Source organism: Colobus angolensis, unplaced genomic scaffold (genome assembly GCF_000951035.1).
Source record: "Colobus angolensis palliatus isolate OR3802 unplaced genomic scaffold, Cang.pa_1.0 Scaffold552, whole genome shotgun sequence".
Classification (NCBI taxonomy): domain Eukaryota; kingdom Metazoa; phylum Chordata; class Mammalia; order Primates; family Cercopithecidae; genus Colobus; species Colobus angolensis.
In genome coordinates, this window is record NW_012119066.1 from 714,124 (window position 1) to 736,289 (window position 22,166).

Consider the following 22,166-nt stretch of genomic DNA (forward strand, 5'->3'; position numbering starts at 1 on the left):
AAAGACACAAATTTAAAATCATGATGACCAGAATATGGCTCCATTTCACTTACTGGAAATTATCTGATCTGTAAGATCATTCTTACCAACCCGTGAGTGTTTTTTACGGGCGTGGGAGTCCACTGACTCTCTAAAATCGCTTGCAAAGTTTTGTTGCAGTGGAGCTGAGAGCTGGGGCGGACCTGCCTGTTGTGCCCCTCCACGAAACTCCTGGCCACGCATTTGAGCACACCCCATGAAGGGGGCAGGTGTCTGGCTGGGCTGTTATGTGTATCAAGCATGTGTTCTAAATTACAATTCATTTGTTCTAAATTACATTCATCATGTCTAAATTTGTTCTAAATTTAGAACATAGCCCCAGGAGACCCCTTTCACCCAACTATGGTCTGCAGTCTTGATTCATGTTCTTATTTGAAAAATGCTATTGATAACCTTTTGCTATTTCTGCCTCAGTCTCTTAGGAAATGTGTAAAACAGAAAATCACATGTCTTCAAAGCTCTGGAGCCTTACATGATGAAGACAAGCAATGATTTCTCATTTCATTCTTTCTCTTAATCAACTGAATTAATTATATACTCATTTCATTTGAATATTATGACTAGGCAGACTTCAAGTATAACCATCCATAACCTTGCCTAATGCCATGATGTTTGGATTTTTTTTCAAAGAGAGGAAAAAAACTCCCTTGGCTTCTATTACAGCATAATCCATATTTTGTGCCATTTTAATTTTTTCTTGTGTCTTTTTTCTCTCTCTTTGGGCAATGTCAGTATCATTTCTTTTTGGTAAATTTTAAATCACCACTTAATTTCCAACAGAAAAAAAAGAAGTTTTAGTTACACCTAAAATAAATCCCGAACCTCAGACACATGGTGAGCACACCAGAAAGTCAACATCACATGAATAGAACAGATTAGCCCAGAATACCTCCCATTCATTTTCCCAGGTTCCTAATTTAATAATTTCAGTGACTTTAATTTATCCAGACCCTCAGTCTGAACTCGGCGTGGGCAGGGTAGACAGCCAAACTTGAAAATTCAAGTTAAAATTCTCATTTGGGAGCTTATATTGTCTAGATTAATCATCCGCAAGGGTCAAGTCAGCCAAGTAACTCTGGTTCAGCTTAATCTCTGCGGAGGCAGAATTAGTCCTTTACAGTCAAGGTCCTTGCCCCAGCCCCATACATTTCTGTTTTTTTCTTTTCCTTTCTTTTCTTTTAGACAGAGTCTCGCTTTATTGCCCAGGCTGGAGTGCAGTGGCACAATCTCGGCTCACTGCAACTTCCATCGCCTGGGTTCAAACGATTCTCTGGCTTTAGCCTCCCGAGTAACTGGGTTTACAGACACATGCCACCATGACTGGCTAATTTTTGTATTTTTAGTAGGGACAGAGTTTCACCATGTTGGCCAGGCTGGTCCTGAGCTCCTGACCTCAAGTGATCCGCCCGCCTCGGCCTCCCAAAGTGCTGGGATTACAGGTGTGAGCCACCGTGCCCAGACTGTTTCTTTCTTAAGCTCTTACTTTCTCACATGTGAGTTACCTTGTAGGTTTCCAAGACCGAGGGGACAAGATGGAAAAGGAGAACACAGAAATCTAGCGTGGAGGAGCTGCTCTGTTCCTGTATTTATCTGTGTAGGTGTGAATGAGGGAGAAAATGACAAGAGGATTACATTATTTTGAGGCTGGTTTTTCTTCCCCCCTGATCATTTACTTTTTGAGAAACAATTGCCCAATACTGAAAGGTATGTCCTTCCAAAATGTTTATGTTTCAAATGGCTTCGTAATTACCTAGTTTACGGGGGGTGTGTATGGTTATCTGAAGTTACATGGGTATACACTGGTGGTGTGAGGTGTCCAGGGAGAGGAAAGGAAGAGCAGTCCTGGTGGCTCAATCCCTGAAGGATGTGCGGGGGATGGGTGAGAATGTGAACAGACATGTTGGAAGCTGAATCCGTGCAATGGCGCCCATGCCTGTAGCCATCTCAGTGGGGGGTCCTTCTACGAACAAGCTTTGATTAATGATATTTTAATGCTAGTTTAGGTTTTTAGCACTCCCATGCCTAAAGGCTCTGGTAGAAGCAAGACCCCCACCCCTGCAAAAAAAAAAAAAAAAAAAGCAATGATTTTTATGCGTTCCAACAGATCTCTTAAGGGGCAGACGTCCAGAGAGCCAGGTGTGCCAGGGACCTATGGCAGCAGGGCTGAACGTGCCCGCTCCAGTCTCTCCAGTGCTGGGAGAGACCTCTAGATGGTGCAGGTGAGTTTGCAATGAGGGAAAGCCCCTCCGCAAGGACTGCGTTTCCAAACTTGCAGACAGGACAGGGAGCAGTAAAGGACGAGTTCCCGGGAAGCCCTTTAAATTGAAAGGAAAAGAAGCAGGGCTGGTGGCAGAGAGGTGTGCCAGGTCCCAGGCAGCCCTACTGGCCCCTAAGGACATAGAGTACCTGCTTCTGAGAGGGCTGCCAGGGTGGCCACCGGTGAAGCCTGTCACGCAGAACTGGATGTACCTGGCTTTCTTCATAGACCCATCTTCTACTGGGACCGAAGTTGACCTACAACAGAAGCCGGGTAAGCTGTGGTCCTTTCCTCTGGTTTTCTAAACTCTTCAGCTGTGGCCGAGACGGAGGTGTCATGGGCTGGGAGACAGCCTGGGTGCATTTTTGAAATGCATGTCATTTTTGGGTTGCGTTTGAACAAGCTTTACCGATTGCAGTATGTCTGCGCTACCAGTTATAAGACCTGAGATTGTTCCTTTGTTTTCAGGAAAACATCAGAAACCCCATTTTGCTGTTGGTTGCACATTTGGTTAGGGAGCCGAATTCTGTGTGCGCTTCACAGGCTTTAAGATCTGGGCTACTGAAGCAACGGGTTCCCCCAGGGAGCGTGAAAAGTATGTTTCTCAGGTTTGCCCCTGTGCCCGGCTCACTGGGGAAGGCAGGCGCGGCTGGGACTCTAGCTGGGCTCTGTACCTGCCTCCAACTCTGCGTACCCGCTGTGCCCTAAGAGACCTTCCAAGTGGGGTATCCAGTCATGTCTGAGACCCCCCATATCCTGGCCTCTGTGTTGGTGGTGGAGGGGTGGGGAGAGGGAGAGAAGGAGGGGAATGGGTAACTATTTGGGATGATTGAGGTTTTCATTTCCAGCCAAGAGGTTCCTCTCAACACTCTGACAGACCATGGGGCTGTTTGGGCTCCTAGACAGGAGCCGGCTCTGATTCCCAGCCTCCGGTAGCAGCCAGGCTTTGAGATATCAGCTCAGGGAGAAGTAGGTGGCTGGGCAGGGAGGACAGCAGGCGCGGTTCCCACTGGGTTTCCCTGCCCTTGTTGTGCTGGGGCAGCAACAAGAGGGACAGTTCAAATCTATGAGCAGGGCAGATGCCGGTCAGTGGGGAGTCCCACACAGTCGGGGGCACAGGCATATGAGGAGACTTACGGAGAGACAGGAGCACCACCTTGCTCTTCCCCGGTCCCCAGGCCACTGCTCTGTGGCTCTCAGGTGGCATTTTTGAGACACTTTCTAAGCAAGAGTGAAACTGTCACAAAGAGGTGAAGAGCCATAATAGACTGAAGGAGAAAAGGGATCCAGGCATCTAAAATAGAGAATGTGTCTTTCCTGGCTTGATACGCTGAGATTTCCATGTCATAGCCACTTAAAGCCTTTAAAGATACATTTTGACAGAGGCTACCAAAAAGAGAGTGACTCTGGCCAAGGTTGGGAAATAAGCGTTTGTTCCGACGACTGTCCACGTGCACCCTTCACGGCTGGGAAAGTTTGGCAATCCTGGTGGTGATCGGCGGAGTCTCTGCTGTACCCCTCCCCATCCCTAAGTGGGCCAGGCTGTGCTGTGGAAGGATTAATTTGTGACAGCACAGTTGGAGGATAATCTTGGAAGGACCGGTCTTTGAGAGGAAAAAGTAAATACAATTTCCCTGAAATGCTTGATTTTCACTCCCTGGCCACTACCTGGTTTCTTGCTTTTGTGAGCTGGACTTTCGTTTTGTTGGGGATACACATTTGTGAAGTTCAGAAGTGTCAGGGGCTCATCTTTGTTTCTCAGGCATCATGGTACCCTCAATGCCTAGCCCAGTGCCTGCCATTGGGCGGCAGCCCAGCATTGCTCGGGAGTGCAGACAGACCTGGTCTTACCCCATCGCACGGACCACAAAACCGACTTGCCTCTGTTAAATAGGGAGCCTCTTCGTCAAAGTTCCTCAGGTCTCACAGGCCCACAGACGGAAGCTGGGTTACTTGACGCTCCTTTCTGGGTCCAGGTGAGTGCGTTCTGTGGTTTCCAAAGAATAGAATTTATTCTCAAGGAAATGCCCAGGAACCCAGCTTCAAAGACTCAAGCAAATCTGAAATTCAAATACAGGAGCTGTAAACAGGATGGCGTTTGGCAGACAGCCTTGCTGCTCAAGTGGCTCAACCCCTCAGCTGGGCTCAGTTTCCCCTCACCCTCCTCCTAGCCTGCCTAGTGGCTGCCTGCATGCCTCAATTATCCTGGATGACACCTGCCTGCTCATTTCTTTGATGCTGTTTGTGGCTCTGCCTAGGTATTCCACCCACCAATAGTATCATTAATTAACTTACATTAAGCCCACTTAGCACATTAGATCAATTAGGAGACAAAAGCCCCAGCCAACCCTGCCTGTGAGCATGCTGCCTCCATCTCAATCCCTATGATTCTGTCCTTACTGAATTCATATATTACAGGGAGGAATTTCCTAAAAACTAAAGCAAGGAAACATAAGCTGATGGCTGGTCATTTAACCTCTGCTGAACACTTCTCTAGCACTTTACAAAGCGTTTTCATGAATGTCTTCTCTATTTTCCCAATAAGGAAATTGAGGCTCAGAGAGGTTCACTGACTTGCCCAAAGTCACACAGCTCATAATGATTATGGGAACACCAAGAACTGGTCTAGATTAGCACTTAGAATGCCCAGGCCTTGTGCGGAGCCTGTCACTGGTAACTGGAGGGGCTGAGACTAGAATTTGTGTCCTCTGCCACCAACACTGCCACATTTTCCCCCACAAGGAGATGGGGGCCACCAGGGATTATAAAAATAAGAGTGGAGTGAGCAACACCTAATTTCCTGTATCTTAGTTTCCCAGGGTCGTGTCAGCCCCAGACACACTCATATCCTGTCCTCAGCGGCGAGGGATCAAGAGGAAACACTCTCAGTTTTGTTCTTTGTGAACCCTCCTGATAAAAGTTAGAGTGTTTGCAGTTTTTATATAGTGAAAAAACTGTCGAATATAGGCCATTGTAGGTGGTTCAGTCGAAGGTAGTCTAGTAACTAAAAAATAATTCAAAATGGCATTTGGGGCTCGGGCATCCCAACAGCCCATTGGCCCCTGAGACAAATGAGCTTGACCATATTTAATTTTTCATCATTGTCCTTAGAGTGTCACAAAGCATTACCCAAGGATAACTAACACTGTACAGTCAAAGCTATGGAAAAAGCTTTGCCCTGGTTCTTGGCACGAGTCAGCCATTCGTTAGGTCGTGTATTAAGGGATCCTGCAACCTGAAGTGTCTTCAGTGATAGCACACCCCCAGCACATCATGCGTTCCATGAAAATATGTCCAATGAATGAATGAACGGGCTTCTTCATCCTTCTTGTTAAGAGAAAGGTCACCAATTGTTCCAATGACACAGTTAGGGACAAGGGGGCTGCTCGAACATCAGCATCCCCTAAGTCAATAAGCAAACAAATCCTAGTTAGCAAAGGTACCCTCTCTGGGGACAGAGACCCCTGTTATTTCTCAAATGCTGCGTGCCCAAGGGTGGCAAACACACTGTTTGGCCCCCAGGAAGGAGCAGACACATGCGGGTGAAGCTGGAGGCCCTGCCCCCTTGCCCAGATCCTCTTGCCCAGGCATACTCTGGAAATGCCCACCACATTATACATCTACGTACACATGCAATCAACCAGGAGGCCTTTGTTTTCCATTTCCGACAAAACAGAGGACTATGGAAAACAGGTGGGCCATAAGGAGCCCCACAGAGGAAGATGCACCTGTGGTGGTAGCCCTCGCTGCACCACCCTGCGAGCTCATGCCAGCTTCACTCACTTCACGGTAATTCAGACCTACTGCTCCAAACATAGGAGGAAGGCGCGCCTTCGCTTGTGAGTCAGATGAAATCAGCAATGAGGGCAATAACAGCCACAGTCACATTACTATTACTAACAGCCCTGAGACCCGCAGTGCAGTGCAGAAGCCAAGCTTAGCAGTGGGCTTGAGGCTGATATTGTTAACTGATACCATTCAATGGCTAGATATAGGCAACTAAAAAGTGAGCCCAAATACTGAAATACGATACAGTATTCATCTCCTGAAAATAAAAAAAGAGTTGATTCTGCCAACAATACCTTAATCCTGAGAGAAAGCACTGCAAAACCAGACTGCAAGCAAAAAATGAGAGGGCATGCACTGTTTTGATGACTCTCAGATCGTTACCAAATCATTCTCTTAAAACTTCCATTTGCCATATTTCCAATCCCATGTTTGCGCGGAATCCTGCATGCACAGGAGGAAGCAGGCAGGATTTCAAGTTGGTTTTAGCACACATTCATTCATTCACCAAATATTTTATGGGCATCTGCTACATGCCAGGCACCATGCTGGGATGTAGTGAGTGACACAGTGGTCCCATGGGTGAGGAGAGAGAACATCCCTGCACTCACAGAACTTAGATTCTGCTGCAAGGAGAGAAGCCATAATGCATAAATCCAGCGCCATGAAAAAAAAAAACAAACCAGCAGGACAGGCAGAAAGAAGGTGCCTGGGGTAGTAGTGGGGGCCTCTTGGGAAATGAAATAGTTGAGTAAAGACCCAGATGAAATGAGGGAGTGAACCAGGACACCCGCAAGAAAGGAGGGCCTGGGATGGGGTGAGCTGGAGATGTCCCTGCACCAGCAGGAAGGCCGTGCTGCCAGAGCAGAGGGGAAGGAGGGTTGAACAGGAGGAGAGGAGAACCAGGAGCCTGAGCGAGCCATGGCAAGGGGGCTGGGCTCTCATTGGGTGTGACAGAAAGGCAAATAGAAGTCAAGTCAGGGCGGAAGTTCAGCTATGGTGGCTCATGCCCTGTGTCGTTCTGGAACAGTCAGTGCCCACACCACCCCATCCCATACCACGCTGGTCGCCATATTCTGAGCATCAGCTCCTAAGGAGCTCGGTCTCCAAGTAGCCTCTTCCTGAGAGAGCTGGCTTGGCTGGGGTGCAGGGCAGGAAGGGCAGGCAGCCGGAGGGCTGGCAGGAGAGGAATGATCCATTTCCACCAACACCTGCTCCCTTGGCCATTAACATGTGCCAAAGGGATCCATTGTGAGAAAAATTATAAAGACCCTAATTTGAAACACATGATTACACTTCCAAAAATCTGAAAGTAGATTATCAAGACTCAATAAGTTGTGCAGAGAAAGAACACTCAGCAACAGACATCGCCGTCGCCCTCCTTGCAGCCCTGCTGGGACACTCCCACAGTGGCAGAGCCACTGGCCAGCTGCACTCGCTTCCGCCTCACTTGAAGAGAGGGACACCTTCCAGCATCAGATGTGAGATGGAGTGATGGAGTAGGGACACAGTGGCTCCCTGACAGCTCAGTTGGCAAAACTGTTGGGGAATGGGTTCGGAGATCACTGATGCCCTGGGCCAGCATGCCAGAGCTGTTCCTGTTGACTCCATACAGCCTTTGGAGTTGGGGAGAAGCTGGCTTCCCTGCCCTGTCCCACACAGAGCCACCAGCACCTGGAAAGTTTGATTTCCTTCCTCGTAACTGGAGGATGGAGGTCAATTAGGAGGGAAGTCAGCCTGGAGGAAGATACCTGTCTCTGGGGAGTCCAGGGCAGTCAAGGCAGACAGATGGATCATGAGGGAGGAGCTGGAAGAGCAGGATTGTTGACCTGATGTCTGGTTGGGGTCTGATGAATACAGGAAAGTGCAAGTCCACGGGGAATGCTCCAGTGGGATGCAGATGTCTATTAAGTTGGTTGATTTTATTTACCCAGTTAGATGTGGTTTTATGGTTTACTGTTTGGATTGAGGCTCTGTATCCGTGCATAATAAACATTACCTCTGGCCCAGAAAAATCCTAATCCTTAAAAGTACGGCAATGCACTGAGCATCCCTAAAAGGTACTTTAGAGGAGTCTCAAGGTTCATTTTCTTTAAGATTTAGTCCTTAATAAAGACTCAGAATGGCTGTTCCTAAAGCCTCCTGTCCATAATGAAGAAGATAAATCAGAGTATACACTTTGGGGATGTGTTTGTTGACATGCAGCATCCCCTGCAGAAAGCCTGTATCTCCAAGAAGTGTGGCCGAGGGAGGGCACTGACAGCTGAGTTCAGAGTGGGATCTGTAAGCAGCACAAACTAATCCTGCATCGGTAGATTTGCAGAGTGTGGTTTTCTGTTGATGGGTTTCTTTATGGGCAATAAAATCTCTAATAAGTATCATTTACATTCAGCAGAACTCTTTGAATTTTAGCTCATTCTTAGAGAGATTTGGAGAGAGAGAGACCATCCCTGCACATGCAGCAAGCACCTGGCCTGTCTGGGTGGCCAGTCCTTGTTCTGTGGCAACTGTGATCCCTGCCAATGTCCAAGTTTCCCGCCAGCACTCACTAAGCAATTTTGCTTCTCATTTTATGGGCAGAGGTAACCAAAACAAGGAGACTTAGGTGACTCAGGACACTCGGTTTTGAGTCAACTCTTAAAACCAGGAGACAAAACTTTCTCTAGAATTACTGCCAGTTGGTTTCCAACTTGAGGTTTCCAGATGAAAATTATTATCCAAACAGACCACACACAGCACTCTGACTTGCCTTCGGTGCCTGGCGTGTGCGAGGGAAATGGCACTGGAGAATATTATCCTGATGATTATCACAGTTGTTGCTTTTGAAGGCAAATATTTATTTTGTGAAGATTGCAAAATGAAGTACAACAGAATGTTGAGCTCCTCCTTATGTTTACAGAATAAACAGAACTGAGACACTGGCAAACGCCAATGTCCCTAGTTCTCAAAGGACTGGCTGCATGCCTCCCGCAGCATCAGTTAAAGCAGGAGCCTCTGGAGATGCAGGCCTTTGGTGGTGGGATAGCCTCCCACTGGGGAGGGTCTGAGGCTTCCACCCACCTCCATGGGTTCATCTCTGTAAACAGCTCTTCCAATGTGGGCTGGATGGGGTTTGAGGTGGCTGCTTTCCTGTTTACACTGGAGCATAGAGAGGACACTGCATTTGCCATAAGACAATGGGCTCTAGATCTTACTGAAGGCTTTGTGAGAAGATCTAATAGAAATAGAAGACCTGGCCCCTATTCTCATGGCCTAAAGCATTGAAAGGAGGAAATAGGAGAGATAGCCAAATTGCACTGCACTGTGACTGAGCTGTTAAACGTCTGTCCCCGCCATGGCACTGACTGTGCCCTCTGTTCATTCTCTGCGGAGCATCATCTGTTCATTCTCTGGCACCTAGCACAGTGGCTGCACACAGTAGGTATTCAATAAATGTTGAAGAAACCCATATTTTATTGGGCATTTGTTACTTTCTTAGCATTTCCGTCTTAATCTGCACAGCAGTCCTGTGAAATAGAGACAGTCATCACTGCTTCACACATGTGCAGAGTAAGGCTTGGAGAGGTGAGGTGGCTTGCCTGAGACCTCCCTCCTGATAAGTTCATGGACTTCGCCTTGCTGTCGTTTCCACAGGCTCATTCAGAAATGAGAGCTGGGATGATGTGGGCTGTTTCAAATTAGCTTGAAGTCTAACCTTGTATCATAACTATCTCAGGTGCAGGGACAGTATATATCGGGCAGGGGTCTAGGTATAGACATATGTGTAAAAGGCTAAACATGGCTGAGCTCCCCAGAGACACCTCAGCAGACAGCCCTGCTGGCTGGCCCCAGGTCCTGGACAGGTATTGTTTGGGCTGCAGGATGCTGGGAACTAGAGTGGAAAATGGAAGCTTCTCTTTCTATCCCCAAGGCCAAGAGCAGACCTGGCCAGCCATTCTTCTCACAATAGCAGTCGCACCAGACCTAAGACGCGCCAGACAACTTCAACCTCAGGAGCCTTTCTTCTTCCCTGAAGTCGGGTTGGACTGGTCCTGGTGAGGTTGGACTGGCATGGGCTAGCCACCTGGGGCGGGTGGGGCTCTGGAAAGAATGCTGGCGGCAGGGTGGGGAGGAGCCCAGCCTCAGGTGGACACAGTCCCAGAGTCAGCCCCTTCCGGTGCTAGTGGTGGAACTTCAGATCATCATTGCTGGGTAACTCTGTCACTTCAATTCCCCGAGGGAAGGTCACACACTTGCCTCATGGGAATATTGTGTGGATTTCCAAGAGCCAAGGCAGGCAGAGTGCTTAGAACGGGGCATGGGCATGCTGGAAGACTCTCCCACACTCCATATGCACTCACGGGCTGAGTTTAACGGGTCACCTCAGCCTCTTCCTGGCAATCATTCCCCATGGTCTAGTCCATCAGAGGTCCCTGTCTCTTCTTGGAGCAATCTATCAATTTGGCCAGGTTTCAAAACGCCATCTGGACCCTGCAGTTAAGGGGCAGCTACACAGGGGTTGGTGTGGGGACAGAGCAGGCTCTGCCAGCCCCCATGGAGTATGGTGCCAGGTTGGCCACCTCCCCAGCAGTGACACCCTGACCCCACTCTGACCACACTTATTCAAGCTCAGGGCTGCTGCATTTGTTCCCTCTGCCTAAAACACACTGGCCCAAGATGTCTGTGTGTCTTGCCCATTCCCTTCAGGTCTATTATATATATAGATAAAATATATATAATATATATATATATATATATATATTTGAACCTAGAACTTGGTGAGTAATAAGCATTAGTTTCACATCACGACTTGCTGCTGAGGTGAGGGGCAGGACATGCCCACCAGAGCGGGAGCGGCAGTTTCCTCCTTGCTCTCCAGAGTCTCCCAAGGGGGCTTTTGCTCTCCTCACCTTCGCAGAGGTTTCAGGATGTGACTCACATGGGCCTCCCTGGGATTCTCTCACTGCAGAACTATCCGGAATCAGTGAAGCAAATAGGGAAGAGAATGCAATGAGCTGGGGTTAAAGAACAACCAGGAGGCCTTAAAATAGTACAGTATCAGGTTGAGAGCAGAGGAAGTGGTAAGTGACTTGCCTGCCCGCGCCCCCCCCCCCCCCCCCCACCGCCCCACGGCATCCAGTTGAACTTGACGATGGCCGGTCTGTGAAGTGTGAGTGTGCCCATGATCACTGATACAGCAGGCTTGGGAGGTGAGTGCATCACACTGATTTTCAAGTAAAGAAGCAGAGGCCAGGAGAGTCACGTGCCTGCCTCATCTCAGCCGGCGCAATAGAGCCACAGCACCCTGCTTCCCACCCCCCAGCTGTGATGCCAGGTGTTCCCCCACCCATGTGTTGCCTGTCAGAGCCAAGCTGGTTGTCAGGGCCTAGAGGGAAGCATGTCATGTCAGATGGCCAAAGTGAAGAAACTCTATTCAAGGGACCCATTTGGCTGGTGGCATGTGCCTTGGTGGCTCCTCCTCTGTTGGCTACAGCTGCCTGGACCTGCTCAAGCCCTCCTCTCCTCTGCAGTTCCTGCTGTCTGCATCCTTCATGATTAATCTGACCCTGGGTAGGGAGGCAGGAGGGACTTCTCTTCTCCACAGCCCTGCACCTCGGCAGCCTGGCTCAGGGTCTCCAGGCCCCCAACCGCCACCTGACATGCCCCTAGCTTACTAGCTTGCTTTCTCCAACCCCTCCTTCAGCTGCTGGGGTATGCCATACGTGTGTGTGTGTGTGTGTGTGTGTGTGTGTGTGTGTGTGTGTGTGTGTGTCTGTGAGAGAGAGAGAGAGCGCGCCACCAAATCTTGGGATGGGGATTGGACCAGGCTGGGGGAAGTGGTGGGGCAGAAGGCAGCCCAGCCCAGGGTCAGCCCCTGCAAACAAGAGTGTTGGAGGGAGTGAGGTTCACCAAATGGAAGAGGCAAATGTGACTCTAAACTTCCCCGACCAGATGACACCTTTGATTCTGCATGTCTGGGCTCTAAGGTGCAGATTCGCCTTTTACCCAACAGTGAGAAAGATCTGTTCCTTAGGTGAGGGTCAGGTACTGGGGTGGTGGATGGAAAAACACAGTGAGAGGGAGGGGCAGCCTTGGCATCCTCAGATGGTTCCACATTTCTGAGTTTTCGGTGAATCTCATTTTCCACAGCACTGAACGTTTTTGAAGCTGGCACCTCTCTGCTTATTGAGTCAATGCCTCATTGGAAATGGAATGTCTGTACTTCACACACCACGCCCCCTCCTGCCCCTGCTGAGAACTCTCCTGGGTTAATGGTTTCCTTTTGGAAAGCTTTCAAATGGTCTTCGTTGGAGTTTACATTATCTGCTTCCCTCTGCTCTGTATGTGGATTATTTGCCTGTTGGGTTTAATTTAACCAGATTTGCAGCTGTGCTAACAACTTCATTGGTGCTCTCCTGCTTTCAGAACGGATTTTCCCGTCTTTTCTTCATCTTACCGATAGACGGTCTTCATACCGAAGCCCACACGGGGTTGGGCGTTGTCTGCTGGTGTTTTGCCCCACTACAGAACGCATTTCCTCTGACCGAACTTCACTGCCTCTCAGGTTCGAACTAGGTCGCTCTAATATTTTAATAGGAATAGTTAAAATAAATTACTTATTAAAAATCACTGTTAAACAAGAAAAAAAAAAAGCCTTTCCTCGGTGCTCTGAACCTCAGCCTCCTTGGGAGGATCTGCGTGTTCCCTAAGCCCGTGGCTCCCTCGGAGCTCTACCCTCTAGAAATACATTGTGAAACTCTTGAGGCGTCTACCAAATATGACAAACCCACAGATTAGCAAAGACACGCAGAGTCGACCAAGTTTGATGTTTTTGTTTTTTTAATGAGCTTTTTGTACTTAATAGGAGACCTGGCCACCTAATACAACGGTGATTATTGGGAACCACAGAGATGTAATCAGATGTTCTAGACATGGATGGTGTATTTACCCCTTAAAACACTTCGACGCCCTGCCTGGATCCTTTTCTGCTCCATAGACCATTCCCAGTGAAGGCCATAGCTCAGCAGGCCCTGTACTTGGCATTACAGAAGCAGGACCTGTGTAGCCTTGCCCTCTGGGGCCGTTTGCTGGTCTTCCTACCCTGGGCTTTTCCCTATGTCAGTGTCATTTGTTGGGAGAAGGAAGAACGACTTTGAACCGCAGCCCTGTTCTATGGATGAAGGTGGCTGGAGTTCCTCTACGAGAATAGAAGCTCCCTGAGGAGTTTCATCTACATCCACAGAGGCCATAGATCCTGCCTGTAGATAAGAGAAAAAGCAAATGGCCGTCTTTCTTTACTGTGTCATTTAGTATGATGTCTTGTGGTTGATGAAGTCTTCAAAAGTGTGTGAACCAGAAGTAGAACAAGAAAAGAGGGTGCGGCACTCAGCAGGAGCTGAACTGAGGTCTCTGTGGGTCCTTCAGACACCAAGTCCTCTTTCCACCCTCAGCTCTGAGGCCTTCTGTTCACTGGGGAATCTCCAGGGCTTTGTCAGCATTTGAAACAATAGTGACTCCTAGTGAGAGCCGGGTCCCAGGAGGGAGGACGTCCAGATGCCCCAGTCCCTCCTCACACCCAGGAACAGTCTTCCAGTTCAGGAACACTTAGAAAGGGTGAGCTCCCGGCCAGGCACAGTGGCTCACGCCTGTAATCCCAGCAATTTGGGAGGCTGAGGTGGGCAGATCACGAGGTCAGGAGATCGAGACCATCCTGGCTAACACGGTGAAACCCCGTCTCTACTAAAAATACAAAAAATAAGCCGAGCATGGTGGTGGGCTCCTGTAGTCCCAGCTGCTCGGGAGACTGAGGCAAGAAATGGCGTGAACCCGGGAAGCAGAGCCTGTAGTGAGCCGACATTGTGCCACTGCACTCCAGCCTGGGCAATAGAGCAAGACTCCATCGAAAAAAAAAAAAAAAGAAAAAAAGAAAGGGTGAGCTCCTCAGGAGCAGAGCTGAGAAGCCACCACATCTCTGGGCGGCATGGGCAGTGCTGTTGGGCCGTGGCAGGGTGGTCACTCCTCCTGGCCAGGGGTGCAGGGCACGTTGGCACCCTTTAGCCTTACCCATCTAAGAAAATCCAGGCCCAGGCTAGTGGGGGCCACCAGAATCATCAGCGCCTCCTTATTGGAGTCCTGATCACAGCATAGGTGTCTTTCTAAATGGGAGCTTGTTCTTTCCAAACTGGGAAGTCAGAGGTATTTGGATAGTTTTAGATTTAGTGCACCCTCAGACACCTTTTCATCTTAGCATTTGTCAGTCCTCTCTGTGCACCCAGATCTGGGATTCTAATGCCAATCTCCAGTGAAAAGAACCAGGGCTCCTTGGAGAAGCGGCTGACTCCAGAACTGGGGCAGGGAAATTACAAGAGAAGCCTGGAGCACCTTGTAGTGCCAGAAAGTGAAGAGGTCCTAAGAAAAGAAAAAGAAGAAAAAGAAAAAAAAAATGGGAGCATGTCTAAGGGACACGCAAACCAATTAAAAGAGCTCCCAGTCACCGAAGCTGGGACAATCTGAACAGCAAAATAAATAATGTAATATTGGATTATAACCCGGAGTTTAAAATGAATACCTACATGTTCACACTGAAAATAAATGATGGACGGATGGACAAATACATAACAGAGAAGAGGTAGGTCTCCTGTACAGAGGAACTCCAGGTAATTCTTGTAGATGCTGTGCCCCTGAGGAGGTGGAGCAGATAACTCCCTCCCTTAAGTGTGTGCTCCACCTGGAGACTTCCTTCCAAGGAGCACCGGAAGGAGTCACTTCACAGTGGGGAATCCTGCCAGTCACTGCCTCATCCCAGTGATCAAGGCCAGCATTAGCAATCCTGAGCCATGTTGGTAGCATGAACCGTTCACGTGATGAGAATGGCACATTGCCTCTGTGGTCTTCCTCCTAAACCCATAGCCCCAGTCTGTCACTGGGGAAAAACATCTGACAACTCTCAATTGAGGAGGATTCTACAAAACACCTGGGTAGTGCTCCTCAAAACTTCTGAGTCATCAAAAACAAGGCAAGTCAGAAATTGTCTTGTTAGCCAAGAAGAGCCTAAGGAGGTATGATAACTAAATGTAAAGTGGGATGCTGGATGGGATCCTGGAACAGAAAAAGAACATTAGGAGAAAGCTAAGGACATCTGAAGATGTATGAACTTCAGTTAACAATAATGCACCAGTATTTGTTCATCAGGGATGACCACTGTATCGCATCATGTAAGATCCTAAAAGGAAAACTGGTGTAGGATCCCAGGGAACACTCTGTATGTATTTGCAACTTTTCTTTTGTTTTTCTTTTTTCTTTTCTTTTCTTTTTTTTTTTTTTTTTGAGACAGAGTCTCGCTCTGCCACCCAGGCTGGAGGTGCAGTGGCGCGACCTCGGCTCACTGAAACCTTTGCCTCCCGGGTTCAAGCAGTTCTCCTGCCTCAGCCTCCTGAGTAGCTGGGATTACAGGCGTGCTAATTTTTGTATTTTTAGTAGAGATGGGGTTTCACCATGTTGGTCAGGCTGGTCTCCAACTCCTGACCTCGTGATCCACTCCCCTCGGCCTCCCAAAATGCTGGGATTACAGGCATGAGCCACCATGCCCATGTCTACTTTTCATGGTGTAAATCATTAAGATAATGTTCATAAACAGGGTACCATAGTGTCTAACACAAAATATACCGTCAATATGTGGCATTTCTATTTTTCTTCTTATTTCTATTTGTAGAATGGATGGACAGGATGGTCTTACTCTCCTGGAAGCGGAATGTTGAGCCTTTTGTGAACAAAGATGATGCTTACAGCTCCACAGTTAGTTTAAAATGGGTAAGAGCCTTGTGCTGAAAACCCTGTGAGCCTCATCTTCAAGATGAGTTATTATTTACAAGAAAAGTTGTTATTTACATAAAACCAAGAGCCAGTGGGGCATCCAAAAGTTGAAGGGCCTTTGAGAACTCTGATGTTTTCTTTATTGTGAGATGGAAGCCAAGCTTGTGGCTCCAACCAAAAAATTTCCAGGTTTTATAGTCGCTGTGGAGGTGGGAACAGGCAGTGGTCACCATGTGTGGCATGGTTCTCAGACACAGGATCCTGGAAAGTGCATTTCTCCTTCTGTTCTTCCGGGGGCAGCCAGCACCCTGGCAGGTGAGGGAAGAAGTCATTGAGGGTTCCAGGAGCCACACTCACAGGCTGGAAGTGTCCATGGCAGTCACGAAGGATTCTGCCAGGGTTCAGGCCCATGGCATCCTCAGGTGCCGGAAAGCACTGGGAAGCAGGAGAAATGAAGGCGGGAGGTAGCCAGCACTGCACTGAGCCCAGAGCTCCCAGATCTCAGGGACTGATGGCAGACACTCTCTCAGCACCGCCCTCCTGCCCTAGCCAGCCCGCTGAGTCAGCTTCTAATGGTCTGTCTCACAAAATGCAGGGAAGTGGCATTATACACACTTGCTGAGGCCAGGTACAGTGGCTCACGCCTGTAATCCCAGCACTTCTGGAAGCTAAGACAGGTGTTCTGCCTGTTCTGCCTGTCAGGAGTTCGAGACCAGCTGGCCAACATGGTGAAACCCCGTCTCTACTAAAAACACAAAAAATTAGTGGGGTGTGGTGGTGGGCACCAATAATCCCAGCTACTTGGGAGGCTGAGGCATGAGAATTGCTTGAACCTGGGAGGCAGAGGTTACAGTGAGCTGAAATCTCGCCACTGCACTCCAGCCTGGGTGACGAGCAAAACTCCATCTCCAAAAAAAAAATAAAAATAAAAATAAAAATAAATTAAAATAAATTTAAAAATAAACACCTGCTGAGACCTCTTCCTAGGAAATTCTTTGGACTTGGAGCACAGATTGCCTTGTTCTGGGCAAATCCAGCTCCGAGAGCTCTAGAAGAAAGGTCAAGAAGGCAAAGAGGAGAATCCAGCAAGCCAAGATTGGGGAGGTTGGAGGAAGAGTAAACGCCCCTGCTAGAGGCCCCCTGGTTCTCACCCCCTTCTGAGTCTCAGCATCTTCCTGGGCTGTGAGCCATTGCTTTGTGACTGACAAATCAGATGAGGGCTGTTTGTTTATTTTTCAAATGATCCCATCAAGTTCTCCAATCACAGCCATAGCTACAAGGCAAGCAGAGTGGGGAAGACACCCGTCACCCTTGTGCAGATGCTGGTTTTACCAACACTTGGTGTGCAGGGCAAGTCACCAGCTTCCGAATCCAGGTCACCTACAGTCTCTTTTTTCCTAGGCTGCCTCAGCCCGTTGCAGCCTGACTTGGCCCTGCCCCGGCACTCCCACAGTAGGCAGGATTGGAAAGGGCAGTGGCTGGCACGTTGGCACAAAAGCCAGCCAGGAGGGTTGGGCAGGTGCTCCAGGGCCTGGGAGGAAAGAGTGGAGACCACACCATGCAGTGCCCTGCCCCTGTTTCGATTTGGTCATCATTGTCTGTATTCAATCCTAAGCTTGTTGAGAACTGGGCCGGCATGGCTATTGAAGTTCTGTGGAACAGAAGCTGGTCTCTTACAGGGGTGTGGCTGAAACAGCAAAGGACTGGAAGGCGTATTAGTCATCTGTGCTGTGTAATAAATGACCCCAAAATGTAGCTGCTTAAAACAACAAACGTGACCGTTTCACAGCTTCTGAGGGTCAGGAATCAGGGAGCGGCTCCGCTGGGTGGTTCTGGCTCAGGGTCCCTCCTGAGGCTGCAGTCAGCTGGGCTACAACATCTGCAGGCCAGGCCAGACTGGAGGACCCACATCCGGAGGCCTCGCAAGTGGCTGTGGGCAGGAGGCCTCAGCTCCCTGCCACAGGAGCTCCCCATGGCTGCTCCTATGTTGCCCCTAAGTGACTGAGCAGCAGCCAGGGCAGAGCAGGAAGCTCAGTGCCTTTGGTGACCTGGTCTCTGTAATTGCACTGTCCCTTCCACCCTTTTTTCTGTTGACTAGAAATGAGTCACTAAAATCCAGCCCGTTCTCACAGGGAGAGGAATTAGGCTCCACCTTTTGAAGGTGGTATCAAAGAGTTTGTGTTCGTGTTATAAACCACAACACCTGACTTCTAATGCCAACTCCTCTTTAACTTCTGTGTAACCTTAGGCAAATCGCTCGAAATCTCTGGGCCTCAGTTTCTTCTTCCATAAAACAAGAGAGCTGATCCTATCTCTAATACTCTTCCTCTTAGCCCTCACACCCTCACACCTTCATTCATTCTGGGCATTTATTTACCAAACATTTACTCAGCTCTCTGCTAGAATGCCTGGGGAGTTTCAAAAAGACTGATGCCTGGTTTTAAGTCTCCCCTGGTGATGCTAGTGTGTGGGCAGGGTTGAGAGTCCTCCTTCTGGAGTCATAACCTGAAAATACCATGTGCACACAAATCACCTGGGGGTCTTGTTACAATGCAGATTTTAATACCGGAGGTCTCGGGTGTGGCCTGAAATTTGGCATTTCTATCAAGCTCCTGCGTAATGCAGTGCATCCCAGGGACCACTCTTTGAAGAGCCAAGTTCCTAGATGCTGGAAGAAAGGCACAGAAATATAAAGATGATTCCCACCCTCACGGAACAAGGAATTCAGTTGGAGACAGAAAACATGTAGCCAGCACCATCAGGGCCCGACCGCCTGCCTGGGATGTGGCCCAGGCACCAGGACTGAGTTGGAGGGGGTGAAGAATCCCCCCAGTGAGACCGGTCCCGTCGGGCCCTATGATTTCCCCACCACCAGCATCATCCCCTGTCCCCTCATCTCCACAGCAGGACGCAGCATCAATCCAGATCCTCTGTGATCTTTGGAAGTCTTCCACGAGTTAGGTTGTTTTGCTGAACAGTAGTTATTTCCACAGAGAAAGAAAAGAATTAGCAAATGTATCACTTGTATTTGTTCAGTCATGTAGGCTATTCTCCAGGTTAAACATCTGTTTAGTGAGCCTGCTTTTATTGGCGCCATGAACAAATTTAAGTGTGTTTTCTGAACTTATCTTCATGGAGTGAAATTCTAGGCTTATGGAAATTCTGGTAAAATATCTTTTAAAAACCTGCAAGTGAGGCCGAGACGGGCGGATCACGAAGTCAGAAGATCGAGACCATCCTGGCTAACACGGTGAAACCCCGTCTCTACTAAAAATACAAAAAACTAGCCGGGCGAGGTGGTGGCTGCCTGTAGTCCCAGCTACTCCGAGGCTGAGGCAGGAGAATGACGTAAACCCGGGAGGTGGAGCTTGCAGTGAGCTGAGATCTGGCCACTGCACTCCAGCCTGGGCGACAGAGCGAGACTCCGTCTCAAAAAAAAAAAAAAAAAAAAAAAAAAAACCTGCAAGTAACCATCGTCCTAGCTTTTATTCTTTCTACCTTATGGTTTTTCTGTCTACCCCACTGGGCCCTCTTCCTATCCCCTGAGCAGGAAGGAAGTGAAGTATTCGCAGAATCTTGGGCCTTGGTCCCCTGCCCCACCCTGGTTATTCTCTCTCCCTGGGCCCAGTGCTGTGTGGCCTGCCTGCACTCCCGTCCACCTCCCTGCCCAGCCAGGCTCCCTGGGCACCGTCCAGGGGCTCCAGCTCCCAGACCATCTCTACTCGGTGTCCTGCCCTCCCCGTGCCTCCATATTACCAAGGCGATGTGAGGATCCTCCTCACTTCATATCTCAGCCTCTGAAACAGGCTCCTAGGTGAACTCTGGGCTCCCAGGTTCTCTTCGCACTAACCTTTACACACCATTTGTAGATTAATAGTCCTGAAATATTTCCTGCATCCTGTCACTGACTCCAAACATCTCATGTCTCCTGGTGTCCTAAAGAAGCTTCTTAACTCAAATGCGTATCACCTGGGGTTCTGTTAAAAAGGCAGATTCTGACCCACTGGGCCTCAGGTAGGACCTGAGATTTTCCAGCTCTGAGGGGCTCCCAGGCGATGCTCCCTTCTCAGTGCAAAGTTCAAGCAGCAACATTCTGCAGGATGAGGTCCCACTACCTATCTGTCATTTTCACAGGGGAAAGTGTCTTCTGAGCCAGACTCATCACGTCACCCACATAGCCAAGGCTCAGACGTCACCAAAGCCTGTGCTGGGCCGGCAAGCCCCTCCATTAGCAATTTCCCCACTTTTAACTGTGTTTAAAGAAATGTTTAAAGACATCTGAGTTGTGTGTTCTTATGACCCAGATTGAACTCTGGATTCTCCTTGAAGCGTTCTCTAACTCAGTGATTCTTTTGCCCCTTTTTGGAGCCCTGCACAAGTTAATTCTTCATCACACATTGCCTTGCATTGTTATTAATATTTTGGGGTTTTTGTTTTGTTTTTTTTTGTTATTTTTTTTTGTTTTTTTTGTTTTTTCTTTTGAGACATAGTCTCGCTCTGTTGCCCAGGCTGGAGTTCAGTGGCGCAATCTTGGCTCACTGCAAGCTCTGCCTCCCGGGTTCACGCCATTCTCCTGCCTCAGCCTCCCAAGTAGCTGGGACTACAGGTGCCCACCACCACACCTGGCTAATTTTTTTGTATTTTTAGTAGAGACGGGGTTTCACCGTGTTAGCCAGGATGGTCTCTATCTCCTGACTTTGTGATCCACCCATCTCGGCCTCCCAAAGTGCTGGGATTACAGGCGTGAGCCACCGTGCACGGCCTGTATTTTTGTTTGACTTTTTTTTTTTTTTCCTACATGTTTCTGTCTTTCCAGCTAGCTACTGAGACTGCCGGGACTACAGCTCACACATCTTTCACTTCTTTTATTATTCTTTCAGCACAGAGATGGCGTTGTGCCTTTAGTAAGTACTTAATAAATATCTTTTCTTTAAATGACTCAAAGCAAAATTCCTGTACTTAATGAAAAATTAGTTTGAGAAATAAAGGGAATAAAAACGAAATTGAAACAGAATGACCCCCCTTTTACAGCCCTCCGTGAATAGCATATAAAGGTCTGCTTCATGCCAACATCCTCACCGAGTCCTCGGGGCCAGGACCTGTATGCCTTTGGAGGCCTGGCATGGTGTCTGCCCATAAACATTTGAAAAATGCATGATTCCTGAGTTCATTAATCGTTCTCCTCTCACCGGAGACACAACTATCTGAACTTAGCCAGCACATATGGATCAATAGCAGCAAGAACAAGACCAAGAAAGTGGGTAATTTCAAGTGAGGTCTTGGAAAGACAGAGTCAAAGTGCATATCTAAAAACAGGTGGGGCGGAGGTTGGAGCTGAGGGCAGAGAGAAGAACGGAGAAAAAAGAAGGTTGTCAAAGCCAAGGTTCAGCCGCCAGAGATCAAGAGCAGCATAGAGCAGAGGAGACTTCTTTCTTCATCAGCCCTGTTGAATCTAATTCTCAAGGAGCTAAAACCATGACTGTCACACAACATAAACTGTGCATCAGGGACTCATTCAGCTGCTTAATGAGGGATCCCTTGAGGTGTCCTCGCTGATTCCAGGAGCATCTGAGGAACGGAGTAAGTTAGGATAACAAAACTGCTTAAGGTCCCACAGAGCGATGAAGTCTTATAAACTTTGTGGTTGTCTTTTTTATCAGGCTAAAATCTGAAAGCTAACGTGTAACCATACCGTGACTGGGATTTGGCCAAATAGTGCATAGCAGAGTGAAGCTCAGGTACACGCCCCTGGAGATGACATCATCTCAGGCAGGCCTGGGTCCCTGGAAAGCTAGTTTCCTTCCACATGACCTTATTTCCTAGTGTTCGATGACTTTTTGTATCAGCATCCAGCTTTACCAGGGCTATCCAGAGTAAAGGGGGCAAGTTCTGTGCACAGCAGTGCAGAAGAAAGTGCCAGCTCACTTCTTCCCTGACACCATGCCTGTGATCAGGAGGCGCAACAGACAGACTGGTCACCCACGTAGCCTTGGCTTGCCCTCTGAGCATGCTTACCACCCTTCTGCCCCAACTCTCAACAAGCCAGAATGTTTCTGTGGGCTCCATGTTACCTCCTCCTGGTTAGAATTGCTAGGGGGAAACCTCCCCAGACCGAACAGAAAACGCTACATCCCTGGTTTGCAAAGCTTCAACAGTCAAAAGGACGCATGCACAATTATTTTTCTATTCGGGATGCATAATCCAAAAAAAAAAAAAAAAGGCTTGGAGACCTATGAGCTAAAGCATTCCATCTCAAATGTGGAAGTATGTCTGGGTCAGCCCTGATTTAGTA

At 48.5% G+C, this 22,166-nt stretch overlaps 1 protein-coding gene across 2 annotated transcripts in view; it reads left to right on the forward strand.

Moving 5' to 3' along the window:
* The first annotated feature begins 2,268 nt into the window (after window positions 1-2,268).
* Window positions 2,269-22,166, forward strand: part of EDAR (ectodysplasin A receptor) — a 101,068-nt gene continuing 81,170 nt past the window's right edge. For both annotated transcript variants that reach the window (XM_011961461.1, XM_011961462.1), the window contains exon 1: window positions 2,269-2,569. The gene's annotated coding sequence lies outside the window, so the exon portion shown is untranslated. The remainder of the gene's footprint in view (window positions 2,570-22,166) is intronic.